At 39.6% G+C, this 20,677-nt stretch overlaps 1 protein-coding gene across 2 annotated transcripts in view; it reads right to left on the bottom strand.

Annotated features, from left to right (window-relative positions):
- Window positions 1–20,677, bottom strand: part of VTI1A (vesicle transport through interaction with t-SNAREs 1A) — a 278,749-nt gene that overhangs the window by 188,162 nt on the left and 69,910 nt on the right. The window lies entirely within an intron of this gene.

The following is a 20,677-nucleotide window of genomic DNA, read 5'->3' as shown; positions in this document are numbered from 1 at the left end:
CACATATATTTATCAAAAGTATTTGATCCTATTTAAAATTTATTTTCCAGCATATAAAAGTTAAGGGACAGTTAGGCTGAAATGTAATATAGTTGTGAATATTATTTTAAATCTATTATTTTATGTATTCTTGCACCAAAGGATAAAAGCACAATAGAGACAGTAGAACAGGTTTTCATATGTCAGCAGTCCCAATATTAATGGAAATGAAAGGAAAATGCAGTGATTATTCATAACTCCAAACTGTTTTTACTTAGATTTATTGAACAGTTTCTTATCTTGCATCAGAGAAAGAACAATATTCCCCTTGACTGCACAAATATCTTACGCAGATATGGAAGTGAAATAGATTTTAACGTAAAATTGCCAGGCACGTGTTTGTGTTAATTATATTTGACCTGTCAGAGGTACTTTAAATCATGTTTATCTTTTAAATTATAATAAAGGTAAATAGTCCTCATTCAAATAAAAAAATACTAAAATGACTTCACAAGTTAAAAATTGTATCTCACCTGGATTTATGTTTTTCTTACACATTTATTAATATCTGTGGGAAACAAATGCTTAACACTGGAAAGAATACCAGTGTTTTAAGAAAGCATTAAATTAAAAATTATTAGACTATATCCCAAAAGATCCAAAAATGTACATCAAAATATGCTTTTTTATATATTAGTTATAGTAACAAACACTGAAAAAGCCGGGAGCCCGTTCGTTTCATTCCCCTTTACTCTGCATTCCCATCTCCCTGCACTACCGGCAGCACAAGTATTTCTTTGACTGGTGGCTCAACGGCGCAGCCTGTGTGTGGAAAAGTATAATACAACGTTAACTGAGGAGCCAAGTCCAGGCAGTGGTGTAAGTCGTAAATAGGGTTTAAAATTATAATTCCATTTTGAAAAAGAAGAGGGACATGAAAGAATTCAGTTTCTACTGCATCATGATTTGCACTTTTTGAAAAACTATTTAAGATAGAAGGTAAATATAAATAGAACATAAATAAAATGTCTTTTTTCATTAAACATGAAGCAGTGTCCTTTTAAATTGGCTTTAAATAGCCTCTGAATAAATGTGAAATTTTTCTATTTTCTCCACTGCCAAAAAGCTAAAGAAGCCTGGTGTTTTATGGCCGAGTTAATATTTCAAGAGTTTTTTTCCTCTCAGGTTAACACGGGACACTGTGATTCGTAATCTCCTTCAAATAGTCTTTCCCCCAAAGGCAGACACTCAATACATACATTACAAATTTGAAATCAGGAACATTATTGGAATTTATCAATCATATCAGGTTAATTAAACAGAGGCCCGTTGTTTTATGGTGAAAGGGAGGCTATATAAAACCTGTCCTGCTGCCTCATGTATGAACTTGATAAATACATTTCCTTCCACAAATCTCCTTCAATCAACACATCCTATGGTCTCCAGTCAAATATGGCAGGGGGGGGTTGTTTCCCTCTAAGGCCGCACACAGTGATCATCTCCCACACATTTGTAATTTAACATACAATGAGAAAAATATATAGGTACGTGTATATGTATATATTTGGAAATTTAAACCAGCTCATCACCTAAAAAAAAAAAAAGAGAAAAAAAAAATCACTGACACAGAACCACAGCTACTAGTCAAGACTGAGCAAAATCAGCAAAGCCATTTTTCAGACATGTAACGAAAGCCAGCGTTCCACTGTACACAACTAACGTTCCTGTTGTTTTCGTGTGTGTCTCCTTTAAAAAGCCAAGAGCCATCATATAGGGACGTCCTTGCCACGGGCCCCCAACTTTCCTCCCTTCATGCAGAGCTGGCTGCTAATCCTAACAGGAGAAAAAGGCTGAGTTCAAGATTAACACTTACTCTTCTCTATTATTTTAAAAAAAGAAAAAACAAAGAGTGACCCTGTAAATTTACTCAAGCTGTTTAAACATGGACAAAGTGCAGTAACTCAGACAAGCCTCTGTGGCAAGGCGAGTGCAAGCAGAAAAAACTGTTTCCGTGGCACTACGACTTCACCGTCTTAACTTCACAATATGATATTTTTTTTTAAAAAAGTACTTCAGTCACACAGCAGAGGTCTGATCAATTTGACGCTGACTATAGAAAACTAAATTTGCAGTGAAGACAAGCACAATGCACCAAAAAATTATTTCTGTTTGTTTCACCATGACTTCATCGTTTCTCTTGCTTTCAGTGTAAAGAAATCAACAAAGTGTTGAACAAAAATTAAAACAAAAGACAGTCAAATGTTTATTTTTTTCAGTCACTGCCAAATGATTTCACTCCCAAAGCTCTTTTCAATCCATATAAGTTGTAGTTGCATTTATTTATTTATTTTCCCTCCCTCAAGGTCAGGTTTGTCAATTAAAAAAGAAAATAAATGAGTTTCAGGATGAAATTGAGGTTTTTCCACTCAGAGTTCACAAACTAAAAGTTTGACAATTCTCAACATTTTAGTAGATATTTACTCACGTGAGGCTTTCAAAAAACTTTATGTTTCATGTTTTAAAACTATATTGTGAATGTACTGCCAGTTTACAAAGCTAGAATACACTTGGGAACTGAAGAGATATCTTACACCTTGCCTCAGAAAAGAATTCTTTTTGTCCAAAAACTATTCAGAGATATTCTTATGCAGAATAGCCAGTCTATGTCCAAGGGATTATTCTGCTTTGAAACAGAGATACGTATATCCTAAGAAAAACCCCATGGAGCAAATGAAAACTAAATTTGCCAATAGTTTCTACTTCGGCAATTCCTAAACTTAACTGTGTAAAACTATATCGGTGCTAATTTGATGTTAATAAATTAAGACCATTAGAGACAGCCTTTCGTTGTTGGCCTCCAACAATTGTCAATGACACTATTTTCTGTTTGCATTTCCTCAAGCGTGTTAATGTTTCTTTGTTTAGGCTCGCAAGTCGAATGGTCAATGTAAACACAGTCAATGAAACATCAGGACTGGAAAACAGGTCTACTGAGAGGACCTATGGAAAGACCATTTGGTCTACCGCCAAGTATGCAATAAGGCTGCAGCTCCGAAAAGCTACTTACAAAAAAATTTTTTTATAAGATGAATACATTACTCTTTTAAAAAATGCCTCCAATTTCTTTGTTTTGCGCACAAAGTCCCCCAAGGATGAAGGTGGTCCGCAAGTTGAACTTAGTGCAATGTGGGTTCTAGCCTTTGTCTGCGGTCTTAACTGGGATTGTACCTTAGCTACCGTAGTTCAAGCGTAAAAATACTTTGTCTGTAATACTATATACTGTTGCCAGTGACCCTCTAAATCCTTGAACCAACTGTGTCTTCTGGTGTCACAGGAGATAATGCCAATTTATTGCAATGTGTGGCTTTTTTAACTGATTAAAATTAAGCTGTAAACACGTGACAATGGAATTAGCACATTTAGGGAGTCTGTTTTCCCACATCCCATTTTGCGCCAGTGCGGCTGGTCCCTGCAACTCTACGCGGGTGCAATTTTAATGACTTTGCTGGGTTTTGATGTTCTTATGAAAAAAGCACTGCTTGGTGTTTGTGGGGAAGGTAGATATGGGGGCTGAAGAGCCGTGATTGGGAGCATGGTGACATCGTTTCTGTTTTCCGATAGGATCGGTGTCATTTTCCTCTCAGCGATAAGACACCTCCGCTGACAGTGGCCGATTAGGGGAAATTTTATTATGAAATTCGCTTTTATCAAATGAGGACAGAGCGATAAACAGTTCAGCCTCAGGGAAGGAACAGGAACCGATTCCCCCCTTTTCAAATTCCAGCTTCTCCCTCTTCTCTCTCTTTAGCTCCCTGCAACATGTGATTGCTGTGATAAAACTACCTGAATCAAGAGACACTTAGATGTTGTTATAAAAGAAAATCTATTTTATATAGTTATGTATGCACGTGCACACACACACACACACACACACACACTGAAAGGTAAAACTCCTTTCTCAATCCTCTCACTTCTGGAAGTTACCTGGTACTTGTTCCTTAGGAGAGGGTTACATCCTGAAAGGTAATATTGACTCGATTATTCTAAACAGGCTCACGCGTCACACTCATCTCCAGGAGTAAACAGTGTCGAGCAGAACCTCGGGGTAAGCAGGAAGCAGCGGAGCATCACGCCCTCTAATTCTAGAACAAACACGAACGCCTCCAGGAGGAGTATGAAAAAAATACGGATTGTTTTTAAATGCTAAGGCATCGCTGCTTTTGAGTTTGGGTCGTTTAATGATGCCACCTCAAACCTGCGGTGTCAGAAGTTACGCCTGTTTACGTGTGATAAGTCGGGAATATTCTGTACGACAACTGCTTGAAAGGTCATCTGAGAGGTAGAAAAATAACCATTTGACATTATTTATTTCCTGAAAAAAGTTTCTTTTCTTGAAGAAAAGTTTATCAAATGATTCAGAATACTCCTTCCACCTTTATGAATTAAAAAAGTAGTGTCTCAGGGGCCAAGAGCATCTCGTGGCGTTAGGAAATTCTGGTACGTGATAAAGAGAGTTCGATGATAGATTCTTTTTTAATTTTGGGGGGCGGAATGGTCATGGAAAATATTTCTGAGGGGGCAATAAGAGGCAGTGGTCTTTAGTTTGTAACAGTCTTCAGTACATTTCCGGTGCATCCCTGAATTCACTCTTTAAAGGGCTTTTTTTCAAGCATGCTTTTTCAAACGCTGATTCTAAGCGTGATCTATTTTGGTGTGCAAGCCCCTCATTACTCAACTAGAAATTTCCAGTTATCAGTGCGGAGAGAATCATGTGAAAATACCGTATTCCCTCCCGAGTTCAGCTTCTACAGTAAAAAAGTAGTTTTCCAAAGTCACTGCTATGAAGTGAAGATGTTTACAGCTTCATGTTGAATAGTTTAAGTATCTGTTGTATCCTCATAAGCAGCAAAAGAGGAACGGTTACATGTTTTACTCGTCACATAAGAAAGTGGAAAACTGGGGTTTTCGGGATGGCAGAGCCGCTATGAGCATTGCCTCTCAGTCCGACCACTCCTCCCCGAACTCCTTGTTTCAGGATTTCCGTGAAGCAGACATAATACCCGAACTCCCGATAAGGCAACATTATTGCACAGCAACCTGATTTTTACTATTCATTTTGTAGCCTAAAAACAATCACCCACGTAAACTTATGAAATTATAATTGGTAAATGGTGGAGAAAACGAAGCTCAACAGCTATAGTAAGCAGTAAATTGAAAAGGGAATCCAGACTCATTATTAGCTTGAAAACTTTACCACCAAATGCTTATTAACAGTAGGCACCAGCTGCATGGGGGACTAGCTTAAGTAGAGTATACTTTTCTTAATTATCACTTTGCTGAGTAAAATGTAATATCCTTTTTAAAAAAACCCACACAATGGTATTTTTGAGAGAACTACTTGACTGTATTAAGAATGTCAACATAATGAGAGACAGAAAAAGCCAAATCCTAAAACGTCACAAAGCCATGACATGTCTCCTTAAAGGTATTGCGATGCTAAAGGTTTGTGGAAGACTTTTGGAAATAAGCACTTTTCTTTGTAATACAGGAAGAGAGGGGCCCATTTCTTTCATTCATTCAACAGAATGCCCCTCAGGAAGCTTCCACTCTTCTGGGGAGGCCAAGCGAAGCCCGATTTATGGATTATCCATAGTTGCAATCCATGCTAGGAGAGAGGGGCCTGGTGAGACATGAGGTAAAGCTGCTTTACATGGAGTGGTCAGGAGAGTCTTCTCTGAAAAGTCGCATTAAACTAGCCACCTAAATAATGACGTTGGCCAAGCTCCTTCCACAGCATACTCATGTCCAACATGTGAATGTATCAATATATAGTTTTAAGAGGTATTTTTGGAAAGTTGCATGCTATTTTTTTCTCATAAAAAATGAGTATGTAAAGACCTTATTGAGATGAAGATAAATCAGGTAGTAAAATGTCTTGAAGCAAAGAATCCTGAATAGAAAATCTGTGTATACTACAGTCCACTTATTTCTAAGCACCACTGACCCTCACCTAACTCAGAGGCACTCCAACGTCACACACTCTTGGGAACAGAGCCATCGTTGAAACTCTGTCTGGGAGCATAGAGAACCAGTGCAAAACGAAATTTTCACTACCTCACGTGCCCTAAAAGCGGGACCCATCCCGTGAGCAACATTGACACACGTGCAGGGCACACCTGCTTCCCCGTGTGTCCGGTCTGGCTGATGGGGTGTGTAAAACGGGAGACCTTTTCTGCTTCAGACACTATGACTAGTCCCGTCTTCAACTCACAGGACACCTAAGAAAGGTACCGATGCTGGGGAGCATGGACACCTCTCTGTGCTGTGACAGGCAGCACCTAGGATGGCCGTGTGTACAGGATTCACGTTCCGATGAAATAAGCACGCGTCCTTCCTCGGGGCTGCCTGACTGGCTGGTGGGGATGGATGGAGCGAAGGGTAAAGAGCTGATAAAGAAATCACGCACCGTGGCTGTGCAGCACTGCAGCTCTGGGGGTGCGTGGAGCGAGGCAAGGAGAGGCACGGCTCCTGTTGCTGCATTTGAAGGGGGGGCCGCCTGCAGTGAGCAAACTTCAGAGTGGAGAACAAAAGGCCAGGCTTCCCCCCTTCACCATCACTCCCCTTCTCAATACCGACTGGTGGGCGAGGTCTCAAGCCGAAGCCCTACAGAATTCCGTTTTGACAGCCTATATTTATTAGTGAGGTTTTTCTTCCAGACGCTGTAGGAGGCCAGGCATCCCTTATTGTGCACAAAACAACTGAACGGAGGAATGCTCCCCATCCGCACTTGGGGGACATGGAGAAGTACCTGTTCTTTGCAACCGAATCGGGGTGCATCAGAGTAACCAATATACGTCACATGTTCATCCAACATCTTCGATCATTAAAAAATAAATAAAACCTTGTAGTTGATAAACATTAATGTCGCTTGGGCAATTTAAACATTTCTCTCCTATTCCTCTAAATGAATGCTTTGGAGGGAAAGGTACTTCCTAAGCTGAGGGTGGATCTGAGATTGCCAGTTACGGGAGCACTCAAGCGCCCATTGGCACAGCAAGATTCAAAGCCCTGGTAGGCTTCAAAGAAGCACTTTTTTTTTCTCCCCTTCTTCTAGAACTCTTTGCTTTCTAGTAAAGCTGCAACCACAATGTTCTCTCTCTTAATGCCACCATAGAAAATCAAAACACTTTAAAACAAATTGATGTAGTCTTTAATACAGCCACCACATCATCACAGGGCCCTTGCACCCTGCGTGGCGACAGCCGTGGGGATGCACACCACACATCTCTCTCTTTGTTGCCTACTTCAATGCCTAAAGGGGAGTGGAGAGCGAGTGTGTGTCTCTCAGCTGAGATATGGGCACCTTTGATTGACAAGACCTAATCAGCTTATCTCCGCACTAATAAAGTTGGGGGCCTGTGGAGCTGGTACGTGCCCAGCACCGAGTGAACTTTTCCTAGCCGAAGCCTCGCGGGCCAGGGCTCAGGCTCTGCTTCTCAAAACTGGTTCAGATCAGTTCGTAATGGGCTGCTTTCATCTTGATAAACCTCCACAGTCTTCTTCCGAACTATTATTTATTTCTCTTCGATTACTGTTTATTAAAGGGGATGGCGTTGTTGTTGTTTTTTTAAATTAAAGGGTGACGCATTATGTAACGAAGAGAGCCCTTGAATGATTTCTGGTGCATGATACTATGAGATGTCCGATTCCTTGTGATGGAGCCCCAACGCTGACGCAGCCATAATTTGTCTCCACCATTCCAGTACCTTGTGTCGCTGACTGGCTCGTATCAGACACCCACTAAATGTGTCCCAACTGATGGGTGGGAAAGAACATAAGACCGGGAAACACGCAGGAACTGGATTTGGGGGAGAGGGGTGCATACACACACAGCTATACACACATATACTATTTCCCCCTTCCAGTTTACTTGTAGGAGGTCCTTTCAAACCAAGGATTTTCCATGTAGTTCAAGAACAAGGTCTTTGTTCTTATGTGTCTGTAATTGCTGTGTGCAGACCAAACTCAAGAGCTGAGGTGTAAAGTTATTAAAGGAACAGGTACTTCCTCAACTACACAGCGGAGGCCTGGAATAGACACCCCCTCTTTACATGGGCCAAGGTGAGAGTAAAATATACAGTGGACATTTTGATCTTAACTTTCATACACAGTTATCTAAAGAGAGAGATGGGTTCACTGGACAAAGCAAGCTTTATAGAAAGAACTCCAGTGTAGGGAAAATTTTTGAAATGATAATTTTCCAAACGTGAAAAAATATATACATATATAAAAATTTGTACCTCTCACCACATATAAATGGTCATAAAACCATTCAGTAATGCTGCTTTCAAGCTGCAATATACCTTATTTATTATAATCATCTGTATAAAACCAGACACTATTAAACAAAGTCCCAAACTTCAGTTTTCTACAGATTATAGGAAATCTGGAGCAATATTTTTCATTCAGATTGTAGTCTTCATGCTATAATTGCTTTATACAAAACCCAGTCCAACCTTATCACTCAATACTATCTTCGCTGCTGAGCATCGGAAGATGATTTTGCAATAAAATTTAATTTACAGAGCTTATTTTCCACTAATCTTCCAGCAGAGGCAAAATGAAGCGCGCCAAGGTACACACTCCACGCGATGGCCCTAATGGCGTCTTTTATTTCTAGAATAGTAAGGCCCCAAACATCTCATTTTTATCATATTAAAATGTTGGCATATTTTAATTGTCATGACTTTGTATCCTAGAAAAAGAAGTAAAACATGGTATTAGAAACATGTATGAAATTAAGCCTCTTCAAGTGATAAGAGTTCCCCTGGGGTAAGCAAATACTTAATATAAAAATGTGGGGTTAATAAGGGTATTTTATTTCCAGCTATTACTCTACCAGTAATGCTCACCAGTATTTGAGAGTTTTCAATAAAAAGCTAAGCCAAATAGCAATAAATAGGGACTAGACATCAAGATTCCCTTTTCTGTATCAAACAACAAAGTCAGGTTCGTCACCTCTAAGGCTCATCCCAGTTTTGAAATTTTAAAATTTAAATGTACAGACGCTGAGCAAATTTGGGAAGAATAAATTAATAGTAGAAAGTCTATTTCTATAGGCCATTTGGCCTCCATCATTTATGTCCTAGAAAAAAGCATTCATCTCTTGAAAAAGAGAAAGCTTTTTTATATATATAAAAAAAATATTGAGGACTTCATAACAATGAACTAATAAGATATAAGCATTAACCCTGTTGCTTAAAAATGAAATAGCTTCTTTATGCACTGGTGCAAAATACTGAAAGACTCCTCATTAAAACTCAAATTCTTCATCAAATGGTTATGTATTTTCAAAAAAAGATGAATGATCCTGAATGGGTGGAGAGATAGTGCTCTGTCGCCTGGGCTGAATGAGATGGACACTTCCTACCCCAGATTTAAACTGCTCTGCCTCTTTCTAAAGTTATAGCATAACAAGGCCAGAGTGGTCCTGAATCATTTATGAGGTTTTTAAGAGTTGAACTATCAGAGTCACATATGCGCAGAAGTATTGTTCTGACATTTGAATTTCAGCAATAGGCAATTCTGAGGCATTTCAAGTTATGCAAAACTTGACATTTCCAAGTTAATATACAAAACAACGATGATGTGAAAAGCTACTTCTCCACCAATACTTAAAACTTAAACCACTTAATACAACTTTAGAAGCATAGGCCTCTACAATTCAAACCCGCACAGGAAGTCCTTACCAAAAAGCTTTTCATGTTTATCCCCATAAAAAGGACACGCTGAACATTCATCTGTCGGCACTGCTTTTTTTCATTTGTACATGGAAAAAGCAAAAAACACTATTAATTGCTTTGTAGACTACTTATTTCCAATTTAACTTTCTCTCCATTTCTCGTGTGTATATGTGAGTGTGTGTGAGACAGAGACAGAGAGAGAGAGAGAGAATATTCTTGCCATGAGCCATAGATCATTTAAGATTGCTTCTCAAATGTTGAAAACTATATTGGGTAAAATGTAATTAAGTATATTTCACTTTCCTGAACAGCATGAATCTCAGCCAGTTGTAATTTTATGAGAAACTAAAAGAAAAGACTCATGGAGGACCACCATGTCCAATGATTATCCCCTTTAACACTAAAACTTAGATATTTTGACATTATGATCTCTTGGTAGAAACAGTCAAGACATTGTTTTTTTTGAAAGGCTGGAATAAGCAGGGTAATAATGAAGAACAAAATGTACAGCATTTTCAAGCTGCAAATTAACAAGCAGATATTGACTTTTCTTTGAGGTCAATAACAGCGCTTATTGATCTAAAAAGTTAATACCTACTAAGGTCAATACAAGATCTCAAGGGTCACCAAATCTGGATTCAAACTTGCACTTCCTTTCACATATAAATATTGCTGAAATGGGTATAACTGTGTTTGGAGAAATCAGGAAAACGTCATTAGGATGCCAGAAAAATCCAAAGAAGGTGGCCAAGGAAGTCAAACACAGAGAGTTTTAAAAGTCTGTTACTATAGAGTTTTCAGGGACATTGACCTTTAGATGTAAATGCTAGTAGTATTACACAATTTGGACTGTTAAATAAGTAGAAACAAAAATAAATGAAAATTACGTTTTCAATTATAAGTGTTTTGTCTCTTCATAGTATTGACATATAGAATCTCTCTCTCTTACCTCTTGCTGTATGTATTTGAGAAATATAATGTGTAATAATCCTTCAAAATATATTTTAGGCAATTTTAAATATAGAGAAAATTCTTTTTTAAATTTAAAATTAAACAGTATCACTTTGGGAAATTTAGAAGATCAAAAAATGATAATCTCAATATTCTTACGAAAGCATCTCTATCATTATCATATAGTTTGTTGTACTTTCCGACACTGAAAAAAATACTACTACTGATTATCATTCTTCTAATAAGTAAAATGGTCTACTCCTTTTTTGGTTTTGGATTTTCTTTCTTATTATTTGATTAAACTTATTGGGGTGACATTGATTAATAAAATTATTTAGGTTTAAAGTGTATAATATATAATACATCATCTGCATATTGCATTGCATGTTTACTACCCCAAGTCAAATCTCCTTCTGTCTCATGTGAAAGAGAACACATGGGGATGGACCACATGAACGTTGGATCCATGTTCCCGTATACATACATATATATATATATATATATATATATATATATATATATATATATATATATATAATTATTTCCCGGAGTCCTAAAACTGAGTGATTTATTAGCCTGATCCTTTCCATAGCCAAATAAACGTTCACATTGCTCTTTTAGAATTACAAGAAGCACTGAGGGAGGGAGAGGAGATGAAGAGGTGGCCGACACTCCTAGGGCATTTACTAAGTACCAAAACCTGGGCAAGATGCTTTCATTAGACACCAGTCCCATTAGTTACTAGAGAGGGCAAATTATCTGCAGTGATAATATAAAAGTCGTAAGAGAGAGGCCAGGTCTGCAGCAGCGACAGTATTACACCCTGGGCGTTCAGTAAATATGAAGACACTGTGATTGCAATGTACTTTAAAAAAGAAACTTATTTTAGAACAGTTTCAGATTTACAGAAAAATCATAATAGTACAGAGAGTTCTCATACACTTAACACTCAGTTTCCCCTATTATTAGCATCTTACATTACGCTGGTACTTTTGTCGCAGTTAAAGGAGCAATACTGATTCTTACTGTGAGCGAAAGTCGATATTTTATTCTTATTTCCTTAGTTTCTGTCTGATGTCCTCAGACACCATCTAATGCTTCAGGACACCATTCAGGACACCGTTTTACATCTAGTCACCATGCGTCCTTGCGTTTGCCTCGGCTATGACGGCTCGCAATGTTCTTTCAGCACATAGTTTAAAAATGGTATAAATAAATGTGCTTATCTGTATCTATTGTCAACACTTAGATGAAAGCACATGCAACAGAATAATCTTTTGTTACAGATCTAAGGAATATAAATTTGGGAAGCAAATAGAGATAAATGTCTGGTAGAGAGGAAATCAGATGATATTGACTTTTTAATGTGTCTGTTAATAGCATACGGATAAGAAGTTCTAGATAAGAACTTGTCACAAGTTCTAGAAGGTTGCAATCACTGACCTGACCTGTGCCATCTGCTCCTCCAGCTCTCCCCATAGATGGTTATGAGCCAGGATTTTAACTAATGGATTACAAGGCAGTGAAGTTGGCAAGGAATAAAAATGGAAACCAGCTTTTACTGAGCATCCTGATGGACTTAACATGTGTTGGGTATTTTATATCGTTTATTTTATTTTGATTAGACTCTGCTCAAGTTAAACACTATAAGATTATCAGCAGGTTACAACAACCTCCATCCAGAAGACCTGCAAACGTTTTTATATGTTCGGGAGGGAATACTTGGAAAGGCTAATGAACTTGCCCGAGATCTCCCAGTTAGTACGCGGCAGATCCGAGATTTGAACCTGGGTACACCTAGTTACAAAGCTCCAAACACGTTCCATTTTGCTTCGCTGCAGGTGAAACACAGGTGATCTGAATTGGTGCTTGGATTAAAATATAACCCTATGCATTTTCGATGTACAGCTTTTTTTTAATCCTCACAGGAGAGCAAATATGGTAGATGTGTTCTCCCTACTTTTTACGTGGTAGACACGAGGCCCCAATTTACAAAGGGTGGGTGTGGGACGATTAGTGTGCTTGAGTGTGGTAGCATTTTCCAGATCAAGACGACGTTATACAAAAATGCCGAAGAGAAAGACACACTCCACCTCTGTAGCCTGCTGTTAATCTTACGGTGTTTAATTTGAACGGAGTCCAGCAACTCACGGAGGGCACGAAAGCGCGGCTGCCCCACGAGGCTTGCGGTTAACAAAGGAGGGAAGAGAAAGACCGGCTGGTTCGCACAACAGCACGAGTGTAAAGAACGATGTGGGGCGCGCGTCCCTCAGGAAGCCCGAGCGCGGAGAAAATGAGACGCTGCGCCTTGTACACAGCAATGAAAACGAGGGGATTCACTGCAGTAAGAAAGCGCACAGCTGGCAGGCAATATCGGGGAGGCAAGAAGATATCCGGCCCGTCTTCATGCTTACCTTTTAGAGTCACAGTGTTTTTAAAAAGAGGTCTCCTTTTTATACTAACAAAGTCACTCCAGTCAACCTCTTTAACTCGCCTGCATGAAAAATTTAGATGACTCTGGAAAAGTCCTACGCGAACACCAGTAAGAAAAACTGGTCCATCCTTTAAACTTGTGCAGCCTTAAGAGGAACTTTTGTTTGTTTAAATAACAGGTCCTAGTCAGCAGCTCTGCAGTGAGTGTGGAGCGTGATGAATAAGTCACAGATACGCTAATGAGGAGGAGGGAAACTAAAAGTACTGATTCCTTCATGGAGCCAAATGAACTTCATAGCCCTTCTGGTTGGTGAAAATTGATGACATTTGGGAAAGGATTCAGGGGATCGGGGTACTCAGTCTCAACAAATAATTTCCAGTTCAAATAAGATAATTATTGATTGATACAATGAGGTAATAGATGTAAAAGTAATCTGAAATTGTCAAAGATTATACAGTGTTATTTCTAATGTGAGCGTTATTATTTTCAGCACATGCTACAAGGTTAAGATTACCCGAGTTTATCATTTAAAGCATTAAAAATGCCCACAATGTATTAACTAAAAATAGTTACACATCTGACTATTAAAATTGATAGGTTAGTTGGAGAGGTTACTCTGATATAATAAAAATTTGAGGAAAAATGTTTTTAAAATTAATGTTATCACTTTCAATTACACTTAATAATTAAGATGAACATTAGAGCCCTGGCTGGTGTGGCTCAGTTGGTTGGAGATCATCCTGTGCACTGAAAGGGTGCTGGTTCGAGTCCAGGGCAGGGCACTTGCCTGGGTTTCAGGCTCAATGCCTAGTAGGGGGCGTGCAGGAGGCAGCCGATGGATGTTTCAATCTCACATTGATGTTTCTTTCTCTCTCTCCCTCTCCCTCCCTCTCTAAAAATTAATACACACATATGAGCATTAGATATGCCATAGAACATACTCTAAAAAGCCTCGTAAGCCATGTATTCGGCCCCGGAGCCTGACTCTGCTCATGGTTTGCTCACTTCCCCTTCCTCCCCGCTATTTATTCCTGAAGGCCCATCTCCTCGGAGTCGTTCCCTGACACAGTGAGATGAACTTAATTACTTCCCCCACCCTGCTTTGAAAACACTAATTCTGTTTACGAAGGGGACTTATTGATACATATGTCACTAACAGATACTCTGTCAAGATATTCCAGCTTATTAAAGGAACTTTATATCCTGAGTTCCTAGGATGGGGCTGGGGCTGTTCCTCCCTAAATCACGTAAAATCTGGTACCCCTTTCAGGTGTGCTGACTATCTCCCCTACCTGACTCCCAGACGCAAACCTTGCTAATCGTATCAATTTAAGGCAGCATTTTTCTTGCCATTTCTGAGATCGACTGAGCCCAACCAGGTCTAATTTCTTCGGGGCCAACATTTGTTTTCTGAATAAATGTTACGGTTTCACTGTGCTCGACTCAGGTGCCACGTGTTGCAAACAGCATTGAAAATGGAAATTTAAAAAACGAGCCCCATTTTAAAGGTAATTTTATGTTGACATAAATACCAACCTTTTAATGTGGACTACCTGGCTGTGATGAGATTACCAACAAGGAGGGGAAAGGCCAGATTACCCAACGACATGCTCATTTTTTCCCTAAAGGGACAGTCTTCAAAAACCTTTGCTCCTTGTCTGGCTTTAGGGTGGGTCCTTCCTCTCGCTAAATAAATAGGTATTTATTTAACTGCAACTTATAGTTTATATCTCAAGATGCAAAAGGGCAGCACCACCGCCACATGAATGACGACCCACCATGACAGCCTCTTTGATGACGACTTTACTTGGAAAAACACATTCTTCAATAAAAAAATTATTTTTTTATGTCGACTCTGTTCTCTTATGGCAACGTCGGAAAACACTGTAGCCCACCAGGAAATATAGACGAAAGCTTCAAATGGAGAGCACACATAAAAAGCCATCTTTAAAGCTCACGTCCGTCAACTTTTTCACTTGATATAAGTCGTACACAAAATCTTAGTCCAACGAACCCATGCTGTGAACATTCTGTGGTACCCACCTCGGAAAATGCTGTTAAATACATAAACACTGCTGAAAAGAAAACTTCTGGGCCCTAGAAATCCGAGTCAAAGGGAAAATAAACCTGATTAAAAAAATTCCCAAGGAAAGTCACATAAGCAGAGTGCAACGAGGTCATGGGCTTAGCCGTCCCTCGCTGTAAGGCCTGCGCGTAAATTGGCACTCCGGCGCTCTGCTTTGGTCCTTCCTTCTCAGCTCACAGATGCGACGGGATAATGGCTTCACGTGTATCTGACAAACCAACTGGAAAAGGGGTAGGCATTATGGGATAAGACACCTTTAGAGTGCAATGCTTTCTAATGGATTAAAAATGAACCCTATGAATTCCCTTGGACCACCTAAGGAGAAGGTTCTCCAAGTAGGGTTTAAATGGCATCTTTTTCTTACCACAACGAAGCGCACCGATATCTCAGAGAACCTCACAAAGTAAATTTAAGCGCGACGTGAAAGTATTCTTTGAGTTTCACCCAAAGGACAGCCTCCTCTGTTCTTTTCAGAGCGGAGCCGCAGCTTTTTGAGATGTAAGACTTAAATAGGGTTTAATTATAAAGTAAGTGATCACTGCACAGCAAGTTATTCTAGCAACTGATAACAGCGTTAAGAGCAAGGCACATACGGTTCACACTTTTGGGGTCTATTTTCCCAGGAGACTTATAAACGACTTATCGGAAAGTGAAGGGGGGGAGGGGAAAGCCTCTCAGACTTCTTCCAGGAGATGTTAGCTCAGTTCCAAGCAAACTTACCGCTTGGAAAATAGTTTCATGCATTAGTTTCTATTACTGTGCACTGTTTTACCCGCTCATCTTTTCGGTAGATGATAAAGCAATACATTCAAGGATTTATGCTTTGGAGTCAAATTGTCACATTGTACGTAGTGAACGCTCTTAGATTTCTTGAGAGGGGAATGAAGGGGGAAAGGAAGGAGAAGAGGGGGATCTCACGCCAGCTGGTAAGAAAATTAATGGTAAATGTCAAGCTCCTTGCTACGGAGTGCTCTTTAAAATCGCTTAAGATCATTCATCCTGCATCCCCAGCACCTCGACTGAGAAAGGGCCAAATCCTGGATTCCGATCACGCATTTCCCACCGCGTGCCGTCTCCACTCCTTGGCCACTCCAGCCCTGCAATCGCCGTCCTGTCCGCACCGTTCAGACCACAGGCCTGCCCTCCAAAGGCATCGCCAGTCCCGTTCTGTCCCGTTCAGACTGGTTCCCACGGCGCGGGGCCCCACCCAGCCTGCGCCCCACTGGGCTCCGATCTAATTGTGTGCTCTTCCCCCTTGTTCACCTGACTCAGCCACACTGGTATTCTTTCCACTTCCTGAGCACCCCAAACACCTCATCTCAGAGCCCTTGTGCTCGCCCTTCCTTTGCAGAATCATCTGCCCCAAACTTGCTTATTGGTGGCATGTTTGTACAATTCCAGACTCAGTTTACAAGGCCCTTCACTGGGAGGCCCTTCCTGACCTATGGTAGCCTTCATCCATTTACTCTTTAACACTGTGCTTCACTTTACCACGATCTGAAATAATCTTGTCCACTTATTCATTCATATTTTAAGATGTGTCATCCTGTCCCCCTCCCCGATCCTCATACATAAACTGCCTGAGAACAGGGACCCTGGCTGTCTTGTTTACTAGTATATCCAGTATTCACTGGTTAGTTTTAAAATAAATTACATGAAAAGGAAATTAATAGTTGTAAGAACATGACATATTTCGACTACAACAGATCACTTTGGGAAACCTAGGTGTGTGGGACCCATTCATTTTTCAGTGTGGTCTACTGGTTGAGAGCGCGGAATCAGATGGCCTGGCTGTACTATTTCCTAGCTTGATTATAAGTGTGGGCAAATTAATCTCTCTCTACCTTGTTTTCTCATCCATAAAATAAGAAGGGGGTAATTACTGCATAGGTTTGTGGTGAGGATTACAGAGATAATGAATGTCGAGTACTGAGAGCAGTGTGTGGCCCATAGTAAGTGTTCAATAAACACTGTATTATTTCTACATAAGCCCAATCACCTCTCCTTCACGGCAGGAAGGCTGGCAGAAGTACAGCACCCTGTTGTAGAGACCAATGGCCAAGTGGAACATCAGAGCTGGGTGGCCTGAGGTGAGTATTGAGAGAAGGGGTGTGGACTCACAGGCTTGGGTACTCAGGGATGGTAGGAGCGAGGTTAGTACGTGATGCAAATCACTATAAAGATTCACGAGGCTACTAACTGCAGACAAACACTCTCATGGTTCCAGAGATGTACCGCCAGGTGCACTAGGCCCATTTGGAGTAAGGGTAGAACAAGTCATGAGTGTTTGAAACTACCTATTTCCATATTGCAAGGAAAGAGTAAGTCTCACAGTTCTGTCCTTGTGTAATTTCTCTTTCAGCCTATTTCTTTTGTTAATCATACAACTTCCATTAACTTTGTGCCTACTCTCAGTCTGGGATTTTTACTTTAGAGAAAAATAATCATAATACAGAATAAAAGGCAGATGACCCAGAGTTTTACATATCATGTCCCTGACCTTAAACAAAACAGATATCTCCACACAGTCGAGTCATACGTATTAGCAATAACCAATAAAAAGAAGAGTTGCCTTTCAGTCACAGATTCTAGGACAAGAACTTATGAGAAATACCAGACTGGACCAAGCCAATGACTCTTACAATCAGCATAGTATGTGGTCTCTAATGGTCAAACCTAAGAAAGTTTTGCTCATAAGTCTGATAATGGTCCCAATTGATGTCAGACTTTGAGATGTCCTAGCAACAGCTCTTCAGTTTGTCACATATTCTTCCATGTGTCCCTTCTTTTCTAAAAGGAGCTATTCAATTAACTTGTAACTATTATCAGTTTTCTCAAATAGGAAGGTATCCGGGAAGAAATGTGATTGGTACTAAACTCAATATACAACCAGGTGTAATGGCACTTGGAGAGGATCATGTACTTTCTCTCAGACCAAGTGTGTTCTAGACGTGTGTCCCTCTCCTGAGTAGCTGCTCTTAAAGAGACAATAATTGATAACATGACAAAAAAACTTTCAAAGATGTCAGAAATGACTTGACAATTTTAGACGGTGAATTTCATTATTTGCTAGGAAGGTACTAGTGGTGAAAGTAATATGCTTTCTATTCTATTCTACACATAATTAACTTTATATAATAAACTTTCTTTTATGATATTTGCCAATAACTGCCATCAAGTTCATAAATAGAAGAATTTACAGATTTTTGTTTAAATCTTTTGTCAGTAACTTGGAAAGACAATCACTTTGGCTGATGGTAATGCATAAAAATGGTGACTTTTACAGAGCCCTCTACTTTCTAAGCACTTGAATATATATGACCTCATTGTACTTTATAACAACCCTATGGGATTCATAGAATCTACTGTGAGGATTAAATTTTGCAAATAAAAGAACACGTTCAGACAGGTTGAGTGATTTCTCAAAGTCACACAGCTGATTAAGTGGCAAGGTCCGATAATGGGACTGTTCTGTCTTTCTTAAATACTTCCTAGATTTTGTGGACAAATAAAATTTCAAAAATCATTTCAAGGGACCCAACTTAGGGTTGCCAGTTTTGTTGTTTATCCAGATAGAGAATTTTATGTGTATATATATATATACACACACACACACACACACACACACACACACACACACACACGTATATAACTTCTATCTGCTATTTCTATCTTATCACAAAACTCTCCTTTCTTTTATCACCCCAAAATAGGAAAAACATAGTCTTACAAAAGGTAGTCCTTTAAATTAATAACATTTGCTTTATGAAAAGGTCAATGCTTTCTACCTCTTTAAGAAAATCTCACTTTGCTGCGGACTGGTGCACACCTGCTGCAGTCTAGAACTAGCTCAGACCAAAACTTCAAATCCATTTCTCTCTTTTGCGCTGTTTAACAGTCATACTAACCTAACTCTTCCACGGCTGCTTCTCCTTGCATTTCACTGTCTTTAAGAAAAAGAGACCAATAAGTACTAAATGTTTTTCCTTTTGAAAGGTGCTATTCTTCTATAGCTACTATAACAAAATGGTTAGTATTGCAAATTTATATCATAGCCCAAACGCAGGGCTGTTGACTGACGATACAGGAACGACCAGGCTGAGGGCCAGAAGGGAAGCATGAAATGTACAAGCACACGGTGTCCACCACAATTCCTGCCCCTCCCCCACACACACTACTTTAGTAAGAAGCAAGGGCAAAATAAAAATGCTTTGTGCCTGCTTTCTCATGTCTCAGCCCACTTTCAAATTCATCCCAGGAATTAGCGGGATGACTCTCGTCTAGGCGGAGGCTGTGTGTGTCACATCTGTCTGTACCTCCGCAAAGCCCAGACTTGGTTTTATAGTCTGTAAGAAGTTCCCAAGCCTTATATGACAAACAACTAACCAATTTTATAAAGCTTTATAGCTAATCTACCATTAGTAGTTAATGGTAGTTAATCTACTATTAAAAAGTCCAAGAAGACTGAGGTTGGGTTTGGGGCCACTCTTAAATGGACATTTTCCACATTGACTGTATTGATAGGCTGATGTGGATGTCATATTTTAGCACATGCAAAACGAGTAACTATCAAATCCTACTCAATCTCATAGCCTTGATCAATAGGTGGCCCTCCAGGATCTGTGAGTTTCTTTGAAGACTTCCTTCAGCTTCAGGAGGGAATGACATGAATGATGTAGTGAAAGAGAAAAGGCAGCCCAATCAGGAAACCAAGCCCTGTGATCAGCGTCACAGTAAGAACATCCTCAACCCAACCCAGTCCCATGTGGAAGAGGCTCGTCAATGGGTTGTTTTATCAAAGAAGGTTCCTTGATGATAAACATGTTCAATAGGTATAGCGTTCCATTCCCCAAGGATATCAAAGCAACACTTTTTAAAATTCATTTAATCTGTACAAATTTAATCACAATTAAAATATTTTCTATGAGATAAAGATAAATGCTCGTCTATCATCAAATGACAAACCCATTAACAATAATATTTATAATTGTATAGTGTTTTATAGTGTATAAAACATTTTCATACATGCCATCATTTCTTAGGGATATGCCGAGACAGGCAATATTATTTCCATTTTATTGAAAAAGACACTGAGACTCAGAGAGGTTATGTGATTGGCTCAAGGTCACACAGAAAGAGCCAGAACCTGAGCCTGGTCCTTTCACCTCGTGTTCAGGGCTCTTCGCTTTCTTCACACACTTCACGAGGTCAGTCACTTTTAAAGGTGAGCCCAAGGCCAAAAAGAACAGACGAAAGCTGGCTTTTACTTTAATCAGGGCTGAAAGCCAATCTATCAATACTCTCAGAGAGAAGGGCTGCCTGTATCACTAAACAATCTGGAGGGCTTATGGCTTTCTTTAGTTTTCTCACCATTACTATAACACCAGTGCCACCTGTGTCCTCTCTCTTCAGCTTCTTAGAATTACTCCCCTAAGGCAGCCAATACAGAATGGCCATGAACCCAGGGCAGGAAAAAAACACTGG

The sequence above is a fragment of the Miniopterus natalensis genome, chromosome 14, assembly GCF_054644295.1.
Source record: "Miniopterus natalensis isolate mMinNat1 chromosome 14, mMinNat1.hap1, whole genome shotgun sequence".
NCBI lineage: Eukaryota > Metazoa > Chordata > Mammalia > Chiroptera > Miniopteridae > Miniopterus > Miniopterus natalensis.
This window is presented reverse-complemented; position numbering and strand designations above follow the sequence as displayed.